Source organism: Peromyscus maniculatus, chromosome 21, assembly GCF_049852395.1.
Source record: "Peromyscus maniculatus bairdii isolate BWxNUB_F1_BW_parent chromosome 21, HU_Pman_BW_mat_3.1, whole genome shotgun sequence".
Taxonomy (NCBI): Eukaryota; Metazoa; Chordata; class Mammalia; order Rodentia; family Cricetidae; genus Peromyscus; species Peromyscus maniculatus.
Window position 1 is genome coordinate 28,204,037 of NC_134872.1, and position 20,361 is coordinate 28,224,397.

At 49.0% G+C, this 20,361-nt stretch overlaps 1 pseudogene; it reads right to left on the minus strand.

The window, feature by feature from the left end:
* Nucleotides 1-2,641: 2,641 nt before the first annotated feature.
* LOC102909446 (zinc finger CCHC domain-containing protein 9-like) lies at nucleotides 2,642-18,583 on the minus strand (annotated as a pseudogene).
* Between the last annotated feature and the right edge of the window lie 1,778 nt (nucleotides 18,584-20,361).

Sequence of the window (20,361 nt, forward strand, 5' to 3'; positions counted from 1 at the left end):
GCCTTCCTGGAACTCACTCTGTAGACCAGTCTGGCCTCTGACTCCTGAGTGCTGGGATTAAAGGCGTGCGCGCCACCACTGTCTGGCCACAGGCAGATGTTTTTAGCAGTGATTTAGCCAGTGAGCCAGTTGTGGTGGTGCACATCTGTGAACTGCAGGGGATGGAGCAGGAATGTCTGAGGTTGGAGGCCAGCCTGGACTACATATGTCAAAAAGCAAAATATACAAAAATCAGTCAAGAAAGCTTAGGAAACATGAAGTGGGAGTAACACACACACACACACACACACACACACACGCACACGCACACGCACACGCACACGCACACACACACTGCCACTCTGGCTTTGCAAACATGTCTCCTCATCTTGGAGAACGTGGGCAGGGAAGGACCTGCACTAACTCTGAACGAGGCAACCGCCCTCCACGGTGCAAACCCTGGAAGAAGCCACCGCCTGCAGCTGCCCAATCACATGCCTGGGGGTTTATGCCAAGCCACGAGGCTGGGCCCTCCACAGACTTTCCCTTTGTGGCCCTGGGAAGCCCCGAGTGACTCAGCAGGATGGGATCACAGGGCTTGTGCCTTGCAGCCAAAGGCCACCACTTTCAGGAAAGGGATGTGGTGGGCTCATGCCCGTAATCCCGACACTCAGGGGGCTGAGGCAGGAGGATCACCACACAGGAAAACCTTGTCTCAAAGAAAACCAACCAAACAAAACCACAAAACCAACCAACAACAAAACCCACCAACACTGGTAATGGCTGGGGGTACTGGTGTGCCAACAGAGCAGGGCTTGAGAGGACCTTATGGGGCACAAAATCCACTAAAAGTCTCAGGTCCTCAAAGAGGACTGTAACTTATTTATGTTTAACATGGGATCAGGCTGGCCTTGAACTCACTCTGTAGCCAAGGATGACATTGACTTTTTGATCTTCCTACCTCTGCCTCTCAAGTGCTGAGATTACAGGGGTGTGCCATCCCATACAACCCAACTACTGGGCGCTCTCTCTCTCTCTCTCTCTCTCTCTCTCTCTCTCTCTCTCTCTCTCTCTCTCTCTCTCTCTCTCTCTCTCTGTCTCTCTCTGTCTCTCTCTCTCTCTGTCTCTCTCTCTCTCTGTCTCTCTCTCTGTCTCTCTGTCTCTCTCTCTCTCTCTGTCTCTCTGTCTCTCTCTCTCTCTCTCTCTCTCTCTCTCTCTCTCTCTCTCTCTCTCCAGAAGGAGAAACAAGCCCAGAAGAGGCCAGATGCTACTCCAGGGTCATCCAGGCTAGACCTGGGGCAGATTCTAAGTCCCCAACAGGGTAGAGAGTGTTTTCCCTGTCTTTTGCCCTAGTGATAATCTACTTAAAACATAATCCTGCAATTCCCTTTAATCCCAGAGTCCTAAAGAGCTTTGTGAAGGAAAGAGAAAGCTTTGTTCTGAGAGTCAGGGACAGGACGCTTCGCAGGGCAGGGCAGGAGCTCCCCTGCCTGCGCCACCCTTGCCCTGGGCAGGGAGCAACTTGTATTTCTAGAAAGGGCTTAATTTGGCAAGTAGGGGCTCTTGGAGGGGAGGGGCGGAGGGAAACTGTTTTCCTGGTAGCACTCTTCCAATCGCCCTTAACACTCACTGTGCCTGCTAAATTCTGCCTTCCGTGGGCTTTTGGAGACCACCTGCAGAGAGACCGGTGTGAGAAGGGGAGGACTCTCTTCCCTCCCTCCTTTCCTCTCCCCTTCCTTTCTTTCCTAGACAGGGTCTCTTGCAGCCCAGGCTGGCCTCAAATTCAGAGCATAAGCCTAAGGATGACCCTGAACTCTTGGTCCCTGGTCTCCACCTCCCGAACGCTGGGGTGACAAGCCCGTGCCGTCACACCTCGTTTATACAGACCTGAGGGTCACCCCTCCCGCTTCATGCATTCTAGAGCCACCCTACCAATGGAGCCACATGCCTAGCCTGAGGGGGGGGGGGGCCTGCAATTCATCCTTCTCCCAGAATGCTCTTGGAGAGGGGCTAGGGACTTCTTCGCTCCACCCACTGATCGCCCTGGGCATCATCTGGGTGGGTCAGGGGTCAGTGAACACAGGGTTGAAGACCTGTGGCCTCACCCTGGGTAAGAAAAGGAGCCAAGTCATGGTCCTGTGAGACGGTAACCCTGGGGTGGGGGTGGGGGGGTGGGGTAGAGCACACACTGCCAATGTGACCCAGGAAAGCAGAACTAAAACCAGCAAGACCCACGACTGCCCTAAACCATCACCCTACTAAATAAACATGGGCATGGGCAGCTTCAGCAGCCACCAGGGCCAGGGTTTAAATTCAGTGCCCCCCCCCCCCCCCCGCCTGCCCGCCGGAGCACAGAGTGAACTGTATATATACCCACCTGTATCTCTACCCATGCCACCGCATCCAGAAATGGGCACACAGGTTAGAGGCTTGCTAGGAGAGGTTTCCTACCCTGTGTGTGCCCGGCACACCATAGGGTGCAGAGAAGTAGTGGATCTGTGTCTTCCCCGTGAGATCTTCAGCAGCAGGACCTCAGAGGTCAGCCTGGAGTTATCCACGGCCCCATTAAGGAAACTGAGGCCAGGCACGTGAGCGGGAGGGTGTTCTTTTGCCCTGTATGTTGGGCCGCTTGACTCAGCAGCATTGCCAATTAAGGAAATGCTCACAAGTGGGCTGTGGGAAGCTCAAACAGTGTGGCGAGAGCGGTAGCCATGCCAACCGGCCAAGTGCCACCTCTGCGTCCTTCTTTCTTGGTCCTCTGTACATCTGGGTCTCGGAGTCTTCGGGATATAGGTGAAGCCGAGGCAGAGGCAGGCTGCGACTCCCCTAGGCCACACACTGGGTCCATCTCTTCGCCATCTGCACAACCCAGGGAGAGCTAGGCAAGCCTGAGCTAGCTTTTTCTGCCGGCCTGACGAACCCCAGAGAGGTGAGGCGGCTTGTGAAAGTCACACGACGCTCAGTGGTAAAGCTGGGCCTTGTGATAGGTCCCGGGCCTTTGCTTTAGCACCTGGCTGGGAGCAGCGGCCTTTCTCCAGAAGTGTACCAGGCTGCAGCATGCCGGGAGAAGGCAGATATCCATGTCCCCACTCCATGACCTCCTTCCTAGCCTGGCCACCCATCTCTCTCAAAGCTGTGGTCTCGGTGGCCTCCTGGCCCCCTCCCTGGCCTGGGATCACAGTGCCTAGATGAGGGTTACACCCCAGAATGCAGAGACCTTCCCATGTCCCATGTCCCCTCCACCCGTGTCCTCTGGCTGCACACAAGAGAGACACCTCACTCATCCTCTTGCATCCAACCAAAGGGCAGTCAGAGCCCTCCCTGGTCTTCAGAGGACAGGCGAGGACGACACACATTTGGTCCAGACCCAGCTCGCATACATTTGAAATTTTCAAAAGATTTGTTTGCCGCGGGAGAGATGGTTCAATGGCTAAGAGCGCTGGCTGCAGCTAAGAGCTCTAGCTGCTCTTCCAGAGGACCCGGGTTCAAGTCTCAGCACCTAGCTATTGGGTCACAAGTGTCTGTGACTCAGTTCTAGGAGATCTGATGCCTTCCTCTGGCCTCTGTAGGCACCAGGCATGTGCATAATACACAGACGTATGTGCACACAAAACACTCATACACATAATAAATAATATTAATGTGTATTAATGATTATGTGCAAAACAAATTATTATTTATTTTATTTTTATTTTATACATGAGTGTTTTGCCTGCATGTATGTGTGCCATGTGCATGCCTGGTACCCACAGAGGCCAGAACAGGGTGTGTGATCTACTGGAACTGGAGTTACAGATGGTTGTGAACTGCCGTATGGCGCCAGGGAGCTAGGAACTGACCACGGATCTTCTGCCAGAGCAGAAAGTGGTCTTAACCACTGAGCCATCTCTCCAGCCCACACATTTCAATTTTAAAAATGGATCCGGCCATTTTCGGAAGGAAAACAAGTTTTGTCCAGGCTGGCATGCGTCTTGAGTCTTGGAATCCGTCCTAATCTGTAGAAGCAGCGGAAGATCATAAAAAGCAAACAGAGAAGCCACAGATCATGATGTCATTTGCACTTTCGTGTGTTCGGATGTGTGTGGCATGTGCATGTTTGTGAGTTCACATGTGTGCAAGCTGGAGGTTGACATCGGGGATCTTCCTCAATCCCTCTCCACTTTATTTTTGAGACAGGATCTCTCACTGAAGCTGGAGTTCACTGATGTGGCTAGGCTGCCTGGCCAGTGAGCCCAGCAACCCTCTTGTCTCTCCCGCAGCACTACAGTTACTGGTGTGCACCATTACACTAGCTGTTGTTGGTTTCTTTGTTTGTTTGCTTGTTTTGGTTTTTTTCCAGACAGGGTTCTCTGTGTAACCCTGGCTATCCTGGAACTCACTTTGTAGACCAGGCTGGCCTCGAACTCAGAGATCTACCAGCCTCTGCCTCCCGAGTGCTGGGATTAAAGGTGTGCGCCACCACCGCCCGGCTACAAGTTGTTGTTTTAAAGTGGGTGCTGGGAATCTGAACTCAGTTCCTCAGATCTGAGCTGCAAGCATTTTACTCCCTGAGCCGGCTCCTACCTCCCAGGCTCATTTACAAATTTAAACTAATGATGTAAACATATCAAGAGTAATTTTGGGGTTTGGGGGGAGGGTTTGTTTGGGTTTTTTGTTTTTGTTTGTACTGTTGTTGTTGTTGTTTTGTTTTGTAACAGAACCTCAAGTGTCCAGACCCGCTCAAACTCACTATGTAGACAAGGATGACTTCGAACTCCTGATGTCCGTGCTTCCCCTCCCCAGTTCTGGGATTACACCACACCCTGTTGATTCATGCCTGGGGCTGACCCAGGACTTTGTTCAATCCAGGCCAGTACTCTGCCAGCTGAGATAAACCCCTATCCCCTCAAGAGGGTCCTAAGGGTCCTGTAGGAAAGGCTGATTGCTGTGGCATTAAAGTGACCCCTTTGAAGATTGAACACACGCATCCAGGTCACTCCTGTCTAAAGACTGTCACCCTTTGTCCCTGCTCCAGATAGCCCTTCCAGTGGCTTCTCCCTGATACTCCAGCCCGAGTGACCCCCGACTCCCCTCTCTGCCCACAGTGGGGGGTCTGTCCCCCTGCCCTCTGTCCTTGGTGTCACCTTGCCATCCATCCTAGCATGCTGTCTGGCCTTCTGTACCTGTGTGACCAGGACGTAGATCATCTCCAAGAATGTCCCATGCTGGTTAGGTTAGGGGCCAGCAGCGCGTGTCCAGGGGGACCAGGGCAGGTCAGCTCCAGGTTGGGTGGTGTTATTTGTAGCATAACCAAGCCCATGAAGAAACAGAGAGAAGGGGATGTGGGATCATGGCCTGGAACACCTGCACCCCCTCTCAGCCCCTTCGTTTGTGTTTGCTTGTTTGTTTCTGTGATAGTCTCAATAAGTAGTCCAGGCTGGTCTTGAACTCACTATGTAGCCCAGGTTGGCCTCCAACTTGCAGCAATCTTCCAGCCTTGGCCTCCTGAGTGCTGGTATTAACAGGGATGGACAGTTTGTCTGACTGGTTAGTTGCTTCTTCGTGTAGCAGAGGTTGGTTGGTCGAGAAATCACTGTGTAGCCAAGGCTATCCTCCTAAATCCTCCTGTCTCTGCAACCCAGTTGCTACTGTTATAGGCATACACCTCCGCACCCCACTTACATGATTCTTAAAAGTGAATTTTATTGGAAAAACAACTGGAAAACAGGAAGGCGTAATTAAGGAATGGAAACTACAACCCTCTCCGTAATTCCCCTTCTCCTGACCCACAGTCAGTTGGATTGACCAGGAAGTCGGACTGACCTTCCCTTCATCAGGTCTCTAGTGATCATCAGCATCATCACTTCGGGTTCCAGGTCAGGACATAGGGTTCTGGAGGGGGAAAGGCCAAAGCTGCTACAGAAAAACAGGTGCACGGTAAGAATTTGGACCCAGTTTCAGTGAAAGATAAGTGTTATCACTCCCTCCACTGGCCCTGGGGTTGGCTGAATCCCTAAGAAAACAAACTGGTCTTACTAGACCGTGAAGGTGACAATTACCTCCCAGGTTAGAGGCTGTGCGTGCACAGGTCGGGTGGTGCAGACAGGCCTCACCCTTACGGAGGGCAAGTTGTTAAGAAGCACCAGGAACCTCAGCAGGCTGCTTCTTGCTCTTTACATTTCTGGACACCTTACTCCCCTTTAATTCAACCTTTCCATTGTGGGGAGCAGATACGAAGGCCCAAGACCAAGGAAGCCTCCATATAGAAATGGTCATCGTGAAGGAGGAGGCGCCAAGTGGTTAAGACAACGGGCCATTTGGACATGTTTATGGTGGCGTGAAGTGGGAATGGTAAAAAACTAGAGGTGGCCTACATGTCTGATGCTAAGAGAGTCACTGCAAAAATCGAGACAGAGCCAGTGAGACGGCTCAGGAAGCCATGTACTGTCTGACGCCGACCTTGGCTCAGTTCCCCAGGACCTACAGAGCAGAGTCGACTCTCGTAAACTGTTCTCCAATCTCCAAAGTTTGATGACACAAGCGTGTGTGTGCACACACACACATTATAAATGAATGTAATAAAAATTTAATCGGGCCGGGCATGGTGGGGCATGCTTTTAATACTTGGGAATCAGAGGCAGGTGGATTTCTACAAGTTTAAGACCAGCCTGGTCTATATAGCGGGTTTCATTGGGTAAGCCAGAGCTAGCTCAGTGGGAGAGCCTTTGCCTACCTAGTCCAAGGCCCTCAGTTAGTTCCTGAACCATTATAGGATATATCTCCAGTCACTCAAAATAGCAGCCGCATCCTCCTAATGTCCTACTGTGGACGCAGAACAACTTTTGGTTGTTGGATTTTTTTGTTGTTGTTGTTTGTTTGTCTTGGTTTGGTTTGGGTTTTGTTTTTTTTCAAGACAGGATTTCTCTCCGTGTAGCCCAGGCTGCCCTAGAACTCCATCTGTAGACCAGGCTGGCCTCAAACTCAGAGATCTGCCTGCCTCCGCCTCTCCAGTGCTGGGATTAAAGGCATGTGACACCGCGGCCTAGTTTGGTTGTTGTTTTTTGTTTTTGTTTTTTTAACCTCTTTTATTGTTATTCTTTTAAATGTGTAAGGGTGTTTTATGTGCATGAATGTCTGCACTCCATGTTCATGCAGTGCTCACAGGGGCCAGAAGAGGAAGTCAGATGTCCTGGGACTGGAGTTCTAGATGGTCATGAGCTGCCATGTAGATGCCAGGAATTAAACCTGGATCTTCTGAAAGTTAGTGCTGACTATTGTAATTATATTCTGATACTAGCCAAGAGCTCTTAACTGCTGAGTCAACTCCCCAATCCCTGCCTTTTTTTTTCTTTTCTTTCTTTTTTTTTTTTTTTCTGGAGATAGGATGTCATGTAGCGCAGGCTGGCCTAAAATTCACTATGTAGTCAAGGCTAGTCTTGAACTCTGATCCTCATCAGATCCTTGAGATTCTGCATCTCAAGTGCTGAGGTCACAGGCACGGATCACGCCTGGACTTAGTTTTGTTTTGAGAAAAGGTCCCATGTAGCCTGAGGTAGTCTTGAACTCATCCTACAGCCTCAAGAACGACCTTAAACTCCTGGGCTTTTTGGCTCTTATGTCTAGAGCCCTTGGATTACCACCCCTGCCTCAAGGTCCTTTTTTTTTTTTTTTTTTGGTTTTTCGAGACAGGGTTTCTCTTTGTAGCTTTGCACCTTTCCTGGAACTCGCTTGGTAGTCCAGGCTGGCCTCGAACTCACAGAGATCCGGCTGCCTCTGCCTCCCAAGTGCTGGGATTAAAGGCGTGTGCCACCACCGCCCGGCTAAGGTTTTTTGTTATTTTTATAACAAACCTGGTATGTCTAGATTTCTGTGCATTTGGCATGGAGGGGAAACTGAGGCGCAAGCCCAGGGCTTTTCACTAGCTAGGCCTCCACTCTGCCTCTGAGCCCCAGCCCCCTTGCCTGTTATTTTAACTGGTATAGAACTCTGTAATAAACACATGCATATTTCTCCTACCAGTGAACGTCCGGGATAAGCAAGCAATGCATGCTTGATGTGTGTGTGGATGTTTACCAAAAGTTCTCTAGAAGATAGGGAGAAAGCAGGGGGACACCAAACTCCGGCCTGCCCCATCACCTCCCTCCCTGCACTCCCAACATCCCCCTATTATTAGAGGACACCCCCCCAAGATGGTCTCATTGCTGTAAATGTTGCCAGCACAGCTCTGGGAATGTGAACAGAAGGATGAAGTCGGGCCTCGGAGTGGACCTGCCACAGCCATGGAACTGACTTCGAAGGGCTGGTCTGATGAGCCCGCTTGAAGGGGGTTTATGCTCTGCAACAAAAAAGAATCTGCTGGTGGCCAACTTTTGTAAGAAGATAGATTTATTTTAGTTAATGTGTACCAGTGTTCTGCCTGAGTGTGTGTGCATGTGTGCCTGTATGTTCCTGTATTCACAGAGGTTAGAGGAAGGCATCAGATCCCCGGCGACTAAGGTTACAGATAGGTGTGGAAGATGGTCAGCGTTTAAAGTCGTTTGCTGTAATCTAGGGAGAGTAATTGTGAGAGGGACGGAGGGAGGGAGAAAGAGAACGTAAAGAGAAAGAGAAGAAAGAGTTGGAAGCATCTTATATTTTCAACCTTAATTGACTGAATATTTATTTAAAACTTGTAGTTGGAGACAGCATCTTAATGTGTGGACCAGGCTATCCTGGAATTCTCCATTCTTCCGAGGGTTGGAATCACAGGAATGCAACTCTGGGCTTTGTTTTTAAAATGTCTAACTCTGTTGTAAAATGGATCACGAGTATGCCAAGGGTGTAGTTTGACTAATCACTCTAAGGTGTGTTCCCTAGAAACCAAGAATTCCACATGGGTGTGAAGTCATGTGACTGTAATCTCAGCACTAAACAAACTGAGACAGGAGGATCACTATAAGTTTCAGGCCAGCCTGGGCTACAGGACATGAGTCTCAGTTTCAATAAATAATAAATAGGGCCAGGTAGTGGTGACATATGCCTTTAATCCCAGCACACAGGAGGCAGAGACATATGGATAGCTGTGAGTTTGAGGCCAGCCTGGTCTACAAATCAAATTCCAGGTCAGCCAGGACTGTTACACAGAGAAACTCTGTCTCAAAAGACCCAAAATGAATAGATAATAAGTAGAGTTAGGAATGTATTTCAGGGCTGGGCGGTGGTGGTGGACAACTTTAATCCCAGCACTCAAGAGGCAGAGCCAGGAGGATCTCTGTGAGTTCGAGGCCAGCCTGGTCTCCAAGCGAGTTCTAGGAAAGGCGCAAAGCTACACAGAGAAACCCTGTCTCGAAAAACCAGGAAAAAAAAAAAAAAAAAAAGGAATGTATTTCAGTTTGTGGGGTGCCTGCCTAATATTCAGGAGTTTCCCTGTCCACCCCCAGCCCTGACCAAAGCCACATGATATCCTAAAACAACGCTCCTAGAAGGTGAAAGCAGGAGGGTCAGGAGTTCCAGGCCAGCTTTAGCTACCTAGAGGGCTTGCGGCTAGCCTCAGTCACCTGAAACCCCTATCTTACAAATCAATCAGTCAATCAATTAACCAACTCAACAACCAACCTTGGTCTGCTGCTTCCTGGATCCCCCCTGCAAAGGCTGAGGCCGCACAGCCTGACCTTTGTTCCCCACACATGGTATTTTTGGCGGTTAGGCTGGGGTGAGCTGGTCCGGGGTGCTTAGGGAAGCGACTCCAATGCTTCCTGGCCACCGCCCCTCTCCTCCGCGCCCCCACATTGCACAAGACTGGGGCCCTGGGGCCCCCGGGCCTTGCTCATCCGCTTTCGAAATTACAACTGTGTGCAACCCCAGTTGGCGCGCTGCAGGTTTGCTGAGAAAGAGGATGAGAAACCTCACCCGTGGGTGGTGGGTTACCCTGGCCAGAGCGGGAGCACCCTCACTGCCTAGGTGGCAGCCCCGGGGCCGGAGTTAGGCCACAGTTGCGCACAGGCGGCCAAGGCACATGTATACTAGTGCCCTTGGGAAGGGTGTGAGCTGTCCAGCTAGCGAGCGGCAGCTGGAGCACTGGGTTGCTGATGTTCAGGTCATCCGCACCCTATGCATTCGCACACACCGCTCCTGTCCTCGGGGCGGCTCTTTCCCGGGCCGCCACCTACTCCTTGAAAGCCATCTGCTTCAAGGGACTGCCTCTCTCCCAACTGTTCGGGGCTTCCTCCCTGGGAAGTAATCCTGCTCGGGCCAGGACGGTCCAGTTAGTTCTACTGGTGGCTTCCCAACCTTGGAAGGAGTCTCCTTCCTCAGCCTTCAGTTCCCTTATCAGGAAAGTGGAGCTGAGGCGGGATAGATACTTCAGGAAAATTAAGAGCACTGGGGAAGGTAAAGAGGCCCCTCCCCTCAAGTGAAGAATTGTGGCTTCCAGGGTGCAGACGCTTGCCCCATAGGCCTGGTGACCTGGGTTTGACTCCTGGAACCTACTCCATGAAGCTGTCCCCTCCCACCAGCCCTTCCACTAAGTATCTATCTATCTATCTATCTATCTATCTATCTATCTATCTATCTATCATCTATCTATCTATCTATCTATCTATCTATCTATCTATATTATTTTGTTTCATGTGTATGAGCGTTTAACCTGTGCATATGTCTGCATACCACTTGAATGCCTGGTGCCCTCAGAGGTCAGAAGAGAGCATCTGATCCCCTTGGAACTAGAGTCGCCATGTTGGTGCTGGGAATCAAACCCAGGTCCTCTGGAAGAGCAGCCAGGGCTCTTAACCACTGAGCCATCTCTCCAGCCCCTAAATCTATATAGCTTTTAATTAAGATAAAAGAATTCCCATAGCTCACAATCACCTGTAACTCCAACTCCATGGGGATCATGGACGTCTACACACATGCACACATATCTACATGAACACATACACGCCCATATGGATAATTAAAAATAATAAAAAGGAATCTCAAGAAAAAGAAAGCAGGCTTGGACCAGGTACATTGTGGTGGGTACTTGCCCAGCAGACATGTGGCCCTGGGTTCTAGCCCCTGTATTACAAGAAATGAGCAAAGCTCCCCCCCTAGGCAGAGCACCCCATTACTGACCATCTAAAGGAAAAAGTCCCTGGAGTGGGAACACGGGGAGACCAGGACAGAGGAGGAGTCCCCGCAACCTGGAAAGAGGGCTCAGAGGAGAGGCGGGCAGGCCAGGGCAGGAGGGAGGGAAAGAGGCTGGTGAGACAGGTCAGATTCTAGGCAGAGTACAGATCAAGGACCCTGAGGAATGAATCTCAGTCTGTCTGTCTGTCCCCACTCCCGCTACAGAGACTAGGTCTCCCTTTGTAGCCCAGGTTGGCCTGAACTTGCTGTGTAGACGAAGCTGGCTTTGAACTCACAGAAACCCACTTGCCTCTCTCTCCCAAGTGCTGGGATTACAGGGGTGCGCCTCCGCATCTGGCTCAGATGGGGTCCCTCACTGAACCGGGACCTGACTGTTGTTTTCAGCCAGATAGGCAGGGCATCCTGTGTCTGCCTGCCCCAGCTCTGGGGTTCCAGGTTGGAAACAGCCTGGCTTTTTACGTGTGTTCAGAGGCCAGCTTGGGCTACACAATGAGTTCCAGGAAAGCCAGGTCTATATAGAAAGACCCTGACTCAAAACAAAACAAAAACCAATCAAAGTCATCAACATGGCTCAGGAGGTAAAGCCAGTTGCCACACAAGTCTGGTGAACTGGGCTCCATCCCTGGACCCCACGCAAAGGTGGATGAGAGAACAGACCCCACAGAATTGTCCTCTAACCTCCATTCATGTGCCGTGGAATCGTCTTAGTTAGGTTTACTATTGCTGTGAAGAAACACCGTGTCCAAAAGCAAACCGGGGAGGAAAGGGTTTATTTGGCTTACACTTCCACGTCACTGTTTATCATTAGAGCAATCAGGACAGGAACTCAAGCCGGGCAGGAACCTAGAGGCAGGAACTGATGCAGAGGCCATGGAGGGATGCTGCTTACTCTCTTATTCAGCCTGCTTTCTTTCTTTCTTTCTTTCTTTCTTTCTTTCTTTCTTTCTTTCTTTCTTTCTTTCTTTCTTTCTTTCTTTCTTTCTTTCTTTGTTTTTTGTTTGTTTTTTCGAGACAGGTTTCTCTGTGTAGCTTTGGAGCCTGTCCTGGAACTCTCACTCTGTAGCCCAGGCTGGCCTCGAACTCACAGAGCTCTGCCTGCCTCTGCCTCCCAACTGCTGGGATTAAAGGCATGCGCCCTCGTCGCCACCGCTGCCGCCGCCGCCGCCACCACCACCACCACCACCGCCCTCTTATGGAGACATTCTCTTAATTGAGGTCCCCTCCTCTTAGATTTTTAGATGACTTCAGCTTGTTGGCATAAAACTAGCCAGCACAAGAATGTTCGTACATACACACTAATAAACAGATAAGTTAATCGATACATTCATGAATTAAAAAGGAAAGAGGTTGTGGAGCAGTGGTGGCACACCCTTTAATCCCAGCACTTGGGAAGCAGAGTCAGGTCGATTTCTGTGAGTTTGATGCCAGCCTGGTCTACAGAACGAGGTCCAGGATGGCCAGAGCTGTTACACAGAAAAATCCTGTCTCTAAAAGTCAAAAAAAAAAAAAAAAAAAAAAAAAAAAAAAAAAAAAAAAGGTGAAGAGATGAATGGATATGTGGCTGCCCACTCCCACCTCGCCACCCCCCTGCTTTTACTTATACTTGGGTCTGTGGGCAAGGCCAGCTGGCTGTTCATCTACTGAGAGGTTCCTACATTTATGACCGATTTTTTTTTTTTTTTAATGGCAGATAACTAAAATCTCACATAGCTAAGGCTAGCCTTGATTTCTGATCTTCTTCCCTTAGCTTCCAAAGTACTGTGGGATTACAGGCCTAAGCCATCATGCTTGGCTCATGTACACACACACACACATACACACACACACACACACACACACACACACACACACACACCTGTTTTGTTGTTGTTGTTTGTTTTTTGTTTTGTTTTGTTTTTTGAGACAGGATCTCACTGTGTAATCCTAGCTGACCTGGAACTCACTATGTAGATCAAGCTGGCCTTGAACTTGCATTGATCATCCTGAGTGCTGATAAGAGGTGTCTAACTTCGCTTTTTTTTTTTTTCTTTCATTATCAGGGATTGAACCCAGAGCTTTGCACATGCTAGGCAAGCTCTGAACCATTAAGTCACTCCCCACCCCCTGCCATTTTTATTTTAGACTGAGTCTCACTGTGTATCTTAGAGTGAGCGAAACTTTCTATATAGTGTAAGCCCCCTACTGGTGGGATTACAGGTGTGTGCTGCTGGGCCTAAATTCTTTGGTGTTTTTTTTTTAAACAATATTTTTTTGAAATTATAATATAATTACATCATTTCCTCCTTATGGCCTCTTTTTTAATTGATTACACATATATTCCTAAACATGTAAATATAACTTGTTCAGTCAGTATAATGTGATTTGTATGTTTATGATTTCTGGGCTGACCATTCGGTATTAGATAACCAGTTAGGGGTCTCTTCTCTGGGGGACAACCATGTCTTCTGCACTCAGAACTCCTCAGTTGCCTGTGGCTCTTGGTCCAGGATTGAGGTCTCCGCCGTCCATGTTCGCACACCATTTCTCCAGGTCTTGTTTAGGCAGACATGGAGGTGAGATTTCACGGGTTTAACTGCTCTGAAGTTTCTAGGAGACACAATCTCACAGCAAACTCCCTGATGCTCTGGCTTTTACAATCTTTCCACTCCATCTTCCACAGTGATCCCGGCGCAGGCACAGGGGTGCTCTGTAGATGGATCGTTGGGAATGGGCACCGTCCGATCTCTTGTTCTCCTAGTTTTGGTTGGCTGTGGGTTTCTATAATGGTTTTGCTTCTTCTTCCTTTTTTTTTTTTTTTTTTTTTTCAGTTTCTTTTTGAGACAGGGCCTCACTATGTAGTCCTGGCTGTCTTGGAACTTGCTATGTATGGCAGGCTTTGTGAGTACTGCTGTACTGCTTATACTACAGTCCAGTGGTACAGCAGGCTGAACTCACAAAGATCCATCTGCCTCTGCCTCCCAAGTGCTGGGATTCAGGGTGTGTGCCACTATGGCTGCTGGTCTTACTTGTTGTTGTTGTTGTTGTTTTTTTTTAATTGTTTTAGTGTGTTTGTGTGTGTGTGTGTGTGTGTGTGTGTGTGTGTGTGTGTGTGTGTGTGTGTGTTGGGAGTGCTTCTGTGGCGGTCAGACATTAACTTGCAGAGGAAATTGGGAGCTGGTTCTCTGCTTCCACCGTGTGGGCTCCCGGATGAACTCAGGATGTCAGGCTCGGAGACAAATGTCTTTACCCGCTGAACCATGTCCCTGGTCCTGCACTAATTTTTTATTCATGCTTTCAAAACATGGTGGTGCTGGTTTGGAATCTCAGTACTCAGGAGGTGAAGGCAGGAGGACCAGAGAAGTTCAAGAACAGACAGAGAGAGCTGGAGGCCAGCCCGGGCCTCCACTAAGAGTCGTATTTACGGGGCTGGAGAGAGGGCACAGCGCTGAAGAACTCATACTGCACTTGTTTGGTTCCCAAAACCCACATAGCAGCTTACAACCTTGTCTGTAAGTCCAGTTCCAGGGGATCTGTTGCTGCCTTCTTGACTCTGTAACTCTGTAAGCTCTCGCATATGTGTGCTATACAACACACACACACACACACACACACACACACACACACACACACACACACACACTTTTTAAAAAGCAGTTTTTGAAAAACTGAAAAACAAACAGCAAACAAAAACCCCAAACTGAGCTGGATGTGGCGATGCACGCCTATAATCACAGCACCCAGGACGGGGAGGCAGGAGGATTGCCTCAAGTTCTAAGAGGACTGGGCTACCCTGGGATTACCAGACCACTGTGGGCTAAAAGGCAAAAAGCAGAATAAAATAAAACAGCAATAAAATTCCAAATAAACAACCCCCCCCCAACAACGAAATAAAACCCTCAGCTGTGGGTCTTATTATATTGTTGATTTTACAGGGAGGCTCACCCCTTAGAGGCCCTAGACCCCCTACAGCACCGACAAAAAGCCTTTTCTTCACTGGTAAAGAGGCTACTGTCGGGGAATGTATTTTAAGGTGTGTTACACTTGCCTATGCTGCATTTGTTGAACTCTGAAGCTGTGTTCCTGTGCCTGTCTAAAACACCTGGTGGTCCAATAAAGAGCTGAATGACCAACAGCAAGGCAGGAGAAAGGCTAGACGGGGCTGGCAGGCAGAGAGAATAAATAGGAGGAGAAATCTGGGCGGAAGGGGAGAGAGAAAGAGGAGTCAGAGAAGGAGGAGGACTCCAGGGGCCAGGCACCCAGCTGCACAGCCAGCCACCGAGTAAGAGTGAAAGTAAGAAGCGCAGAAGTAAGAGAATGAGAAGCACAGAGGCAAAAGATAGTCAGGATAATTTAAGTTAAGGCAAGCTGGCAAGAAACAAGCCAAGCGAAGGACAGGGGCGATCATGATGAAGAATGAGCCTCTGTGTGTGATTTACTTGGGAGCTGGGTAGCCACCCTCCAAAAGAGCAAAAACAAGCAACATCAATTTGTTGTACCAACTTGGGGATCTCAAATTTCCATAGTGCCCGAGAAAGCTTGAAAAGTAGAAAAGAAAAAAGAAAAAGAAAAAAAGATACAGCTCCTTTAAGAGGTGCGGCTGCTCAGCCAGCAGTGCTAAATAAAAACAATAAACTAAGTAAAAACCGCCTGTGGCTGCTCAGGTACCAGCTTCCATAGCTAGGAAGGTTGAATGCAGTTCCTGGTCCGACAAACCTCTGACCCGGTTTTAGGCTTGGCCTTCAGGACCCAAAAAGTAGGTCAAGCCAGCTGAGAGCCGCATTTGGAGGATCCAGGTGTACCTTATCAGTCTAAGGTTTGCTTGTATGGTCAAAAAAGGCTAGAGATGCGCAGTAAAAGAGATTCAGACAGAAAGACCTCTAAACAGGTTACAGTGTGTTTAATGGTGTGGGTAGGCTTAAGAAAAGGAAAAGGGTATATAGTCTTAGAAAAAATGAATAAGTTTATAAAGTCTTTAAAGAGAGAGTAGAAGAAAAAAGCCACATAGGATGGGAAATACACAGGTAGTCGGGATCCTGTATGCTATTGTGTTGACTTTGAATTTTTTGATTGTGGAAAAGCAAAGGACAGATGCAAAGAGACCTGGAATTGAAAGAGGGACTATTATAAAAATCAGCCTATGTACTTTAGGAAAGCCTTAACTTTCAAAAAGTCAAAAAATATATTTGTCAAATGGAAATCAAAAAAACGCTTTGGAGTTTTGTTCCCACAGGAGATGAGAAGCTGTGGAGTCCTTCAGGGTTAATATGGATCAAGTGAGACCTCCTGAACCTTGACAGCAAAGCTTACTGCTGATCTTCCCAAGACTTGGCCATTATCTCAAATTTTCTCTCTGGGACCCTGAACAGACAGCAGGAAGAAGTATAAAGAAAACTCTGCCCACATTCCCGTGAATTGGGGGTTATGGGTGCTTTTGGTTACTTGGTGGGTTATGGATGTTTGTTATCATTTAGGAAAATAGAGTGTATTCACAAATTTAAAGCTATTTTTGTTACACTATATGTGTGTGTGTGTGTGTGTGTGTGTGAGACAAACAGCTCATAACTAAAAATTGCAGACTTTGTGACAACATATAAATAAAGTTCTGTTACAATAAATTGACACTGAATTAAGAATAACAAAATTTTATTTATTCACAGACTTGGAGCTGTGTGCTTTGTTTAGGGGTGATCGATTTTGATGAATAATTTAGATTTACAGAGATGACAGTCACTTGGTTACGTCTAAGTCCTGTCTGTTAAATTATGTTCTTAGGTACAAGCCTGTAACCTTAGTACCTGGGGCACAGAGGCAGGATTACTAGTTTGAATCCAACCTGAACTACACAGAATCTGTTTCAAATACACACACACACACACACACACACACACACACACACACACACACACTCACATAAGCATGCACACACCCCATACTCTTTGACAGACAGAATGCAGGCAACTTGACTCTGCCAAGGTCAGAGTGGTGTCTGTAATACAGGCTTGCCTCCACAGGCACCCGGCTCTAACCTGTAAAGGCCCACATTGGAAAGTAACAGTGAGTTTGGGATTAACAACAGTACCAAATCTTATTAAAAAATTAACCACTTTGGGTACTTTAGTTTTAGGTTTCTGTGGTTTGGGCACATCCAGAACTTCTTCATAGTCTGCAATTATTCCCTTTGCCCAGTGACCAACTGTGAGCGTTGGATTTTCAGGGCCATCTCTCCCAAAATGTTCCACAGAGCCACAGAGTTTACAGCCTCCACCATCAGCATAGACTCCTTTGGGATTATCAGGGCAGGACCTGGACAGGGGCCCCATTTCTCCACAGACAAAACGCTTTGCAATAGGAAATTCCCCGAGAGCAGGGTCTACGCGGGCTCTGTTCTTGGTGATCTCTGCTCTGGGGACCCGCAGCGGTAACAAATGCCAGTGCCCATGTCCTGACTCTCTCGTGCATCCGGGCAATCAGCCACACCATAGCCAGGTCTTCTACAGTGGAAACACACATTGCATTTTTCTTTTCTGCTTGTATTTTTAACCGGCTTCCTGCCCATCCACTGTCTTTCTTTAAGGCCACTGAATTTTCTTCCCGTCCTTCCTGGCTGGCTGTCGCTATCAACTCTCCATTGTGAAGCATCTGCAAGTTCTATTTTAGGTATTCCATGAATCCATCCACATCTTCATTTAAGTACTCCTTTTTCTTTTTGTTCTTGTTATGTTTTTCTTGGGGTGAGGTGCATCATTTTTAAGGGACAGCCTACTGATTTGATGCTGTTTATGCTTTGGAAGGTTTTCGTCTGTGCTCTCTGAAGACCCCCTCTTCATATTTGTTTGAGAGCTGAGTGGCAGGGCCCCCAAAAGAGACAAATAACAACAGTCCAGCTCACGGAACCAAGCAGGAAGCCAGTCTGTGACCCTAACCAGGACTGGCAATGGAACATCCCTTCCCTGCAGAAAATGTAGACAATTCCTACCCCTCCTCCTAAGGTCCCAAGGACAAACAGATTCCACCAGAATTCTCTCTGGGCAACTAAAGAACTCACTCGGCTTGCTTACTGAGCTGAGTGACGGGTTGTGGGCAGGAGCCTGGGGAACCGGAAGCGGCCGCACTGGATGCCAGCATGGATGACGACGACTGTCTCATGGCTTCGTAGATGGAGCCCCTGCCCTAGCCCCTTCCGAAGGCCAGTGCAGTTGGGACAGAATAGCACACAACTGGCTGCTCTGCCCTCTCTCTAGGAGGGAATCAAGGCCGGCCGGGGTGGTCATCCGCAAGGGGCACCGCTGGTCTGATGAGGACGGTGGTGATTCGGCTCCGGGGATGCTCTGTCCAACAGTTGATGGGACCGTGGCCAGACTCCGGCTTACTGCGGGAACGATTTTTTTTTTTTTTTTTTCACGTTTGCCTTTTCAGGGTTTCTCACCTGCGATCCTGACCTCCACGAGAGTGCTGTGGTGTGCACCCTCGCACACAGGAAGTACATGGGAAGGGGTGTCCATCCTGCACGCTCTTGAACCCGCGCCTGAGCCCACGCCATGGCTTCTATTGCTCCGTTTCCCTGTTGGGATGTTACTATTACTGTTGTGTGGTGCTGAGGATCGAACCCAGGGCTTTGCGCATGCTATGTGAATGCTTTCCTACCGAGCTATGTACGCCTCAGCCCTTTCTTTGGGATTTTTCCAATGATTTGATAGTCACAGCCGAAGCGCTTTGGCTGTGTGCCAGGTAGGGGACACAGTGTCCCCAGGACAGACTTGTGAACTGGTTAGGGTCAGAGTTGAACTTGCTTTTTGTTTAGGGAGCAGTATTTTCACTCAAAACAAAGACCAACGGACAAACTATGATTTTTAATATTTGAAAGCCAAGTGTGAATGTGGTAATTCTAGCCCTCGGAAAGGGGAGGCAAGAAGTCATCCTTGGTGCCACATCAGATTTGAGGCCAGCCTGAGATACATGAGACCCATTTTTTAAAAAGCTAAAACACACACACACACACACACACACACACACACACACACACACGCGGCATACATATAAACACAAATTTAAAACTGGGTTGTAGTTCAGGATACTGGTATTTGCCTATACTCTCAACATTCAGGAGATGGATATAGGAGAATCAGAAGTTCAATGCCAGTCTCAGCTCTGTAGAGAGTTTGAGGCTAGCTTTGGCTACCTGAGACAGTCTCAAAATAACATGAAGGTAGGGTTGAACCGCGACCTGTCTGGTGGGAGCGTGTTGAGGACACTGCTGCTCTCTGGTGGGCACTTTTAGCATAGCAGCGAAGAAGTGAAGGCGCGGCACTTGCTATTCTGATACTGACCACCAGAGGGCAGAAAAACAGTCGCTGCGTGGATCCTCCCCACCGCTTGTGAGCAAGGACTCACTATCCAGTTGGAGTGATCGCCCCACAGCGGAGATGCAGGAGCATCCTCTCTGGGGAGGGGTGCAGCCCTGATTCCCAACCCCGCAGTGTCTAAGGAGGAGCTGAACGAGACACAGCAGCCCCGCAAGCTTGTGGATGTCCACCCTGAGCCAAGCTGTTCCTGGCACTGGGAAACGACACCTTCTAAGCAAAAATTTTGGCCTTTGGTACATGCTTAATAAAATCACTCACTCATAGAACCAAGAGAACTTACCGAGATACCCACCAACTACCTGGTGCCAAGCTTGGTTCGTGTGTCTCTAATCCCAGCACTGGGGATTCTGAGGCAGGAGGATGACCCGAGGTGTGAGGCCAGTTTAGGGTACAGAAACATCTGTCAAAAAGAAGAAAGAGAAGAGGTAGGTAGCAGCAACAGCCACCAAGGTGCTATCCTGGTCTCTTAAGGGATGGGACTTCTAACCCAGTCGGGGAGACAGATAAAAACTGTAAGAAAACTCAAGAAACCAACTTTGGTTAGAGCCCGTGCTGGGGGAGGGGGGGTACGGGGCGAGGGGGGGGGTAGTAAGGGCGCAGGCTAAGGGCCGAGAAGGTGTAGTTTAACAGGTTGCCAGGGAAGGAGAGCCGGGCAGAGGGGGTTTCAAGATGGAAGGCCTGGGGATGAGAAGGACTCGAGAAGGGAAGGAAGGAGGCCCATTTGGTAGGAAAACAGACCCCCTCACCACCCCTCCCCCACCCCCCCTCCCCCCACCCCGCCCCCACCCCGCCCCCATGAGAATCAATAAGTGCTGACTCATCCCCACCACCATTCACTAAAACTGAGTCAGTTTGGGGGGACCGACCATTTGCTGCCGTTTGCGGCTGTTTTATTTTTCTGAGACAGTGTCTCACTCTGTAGCCCGGGTGGGTCTCACACTTGTGGCAGGCCTTC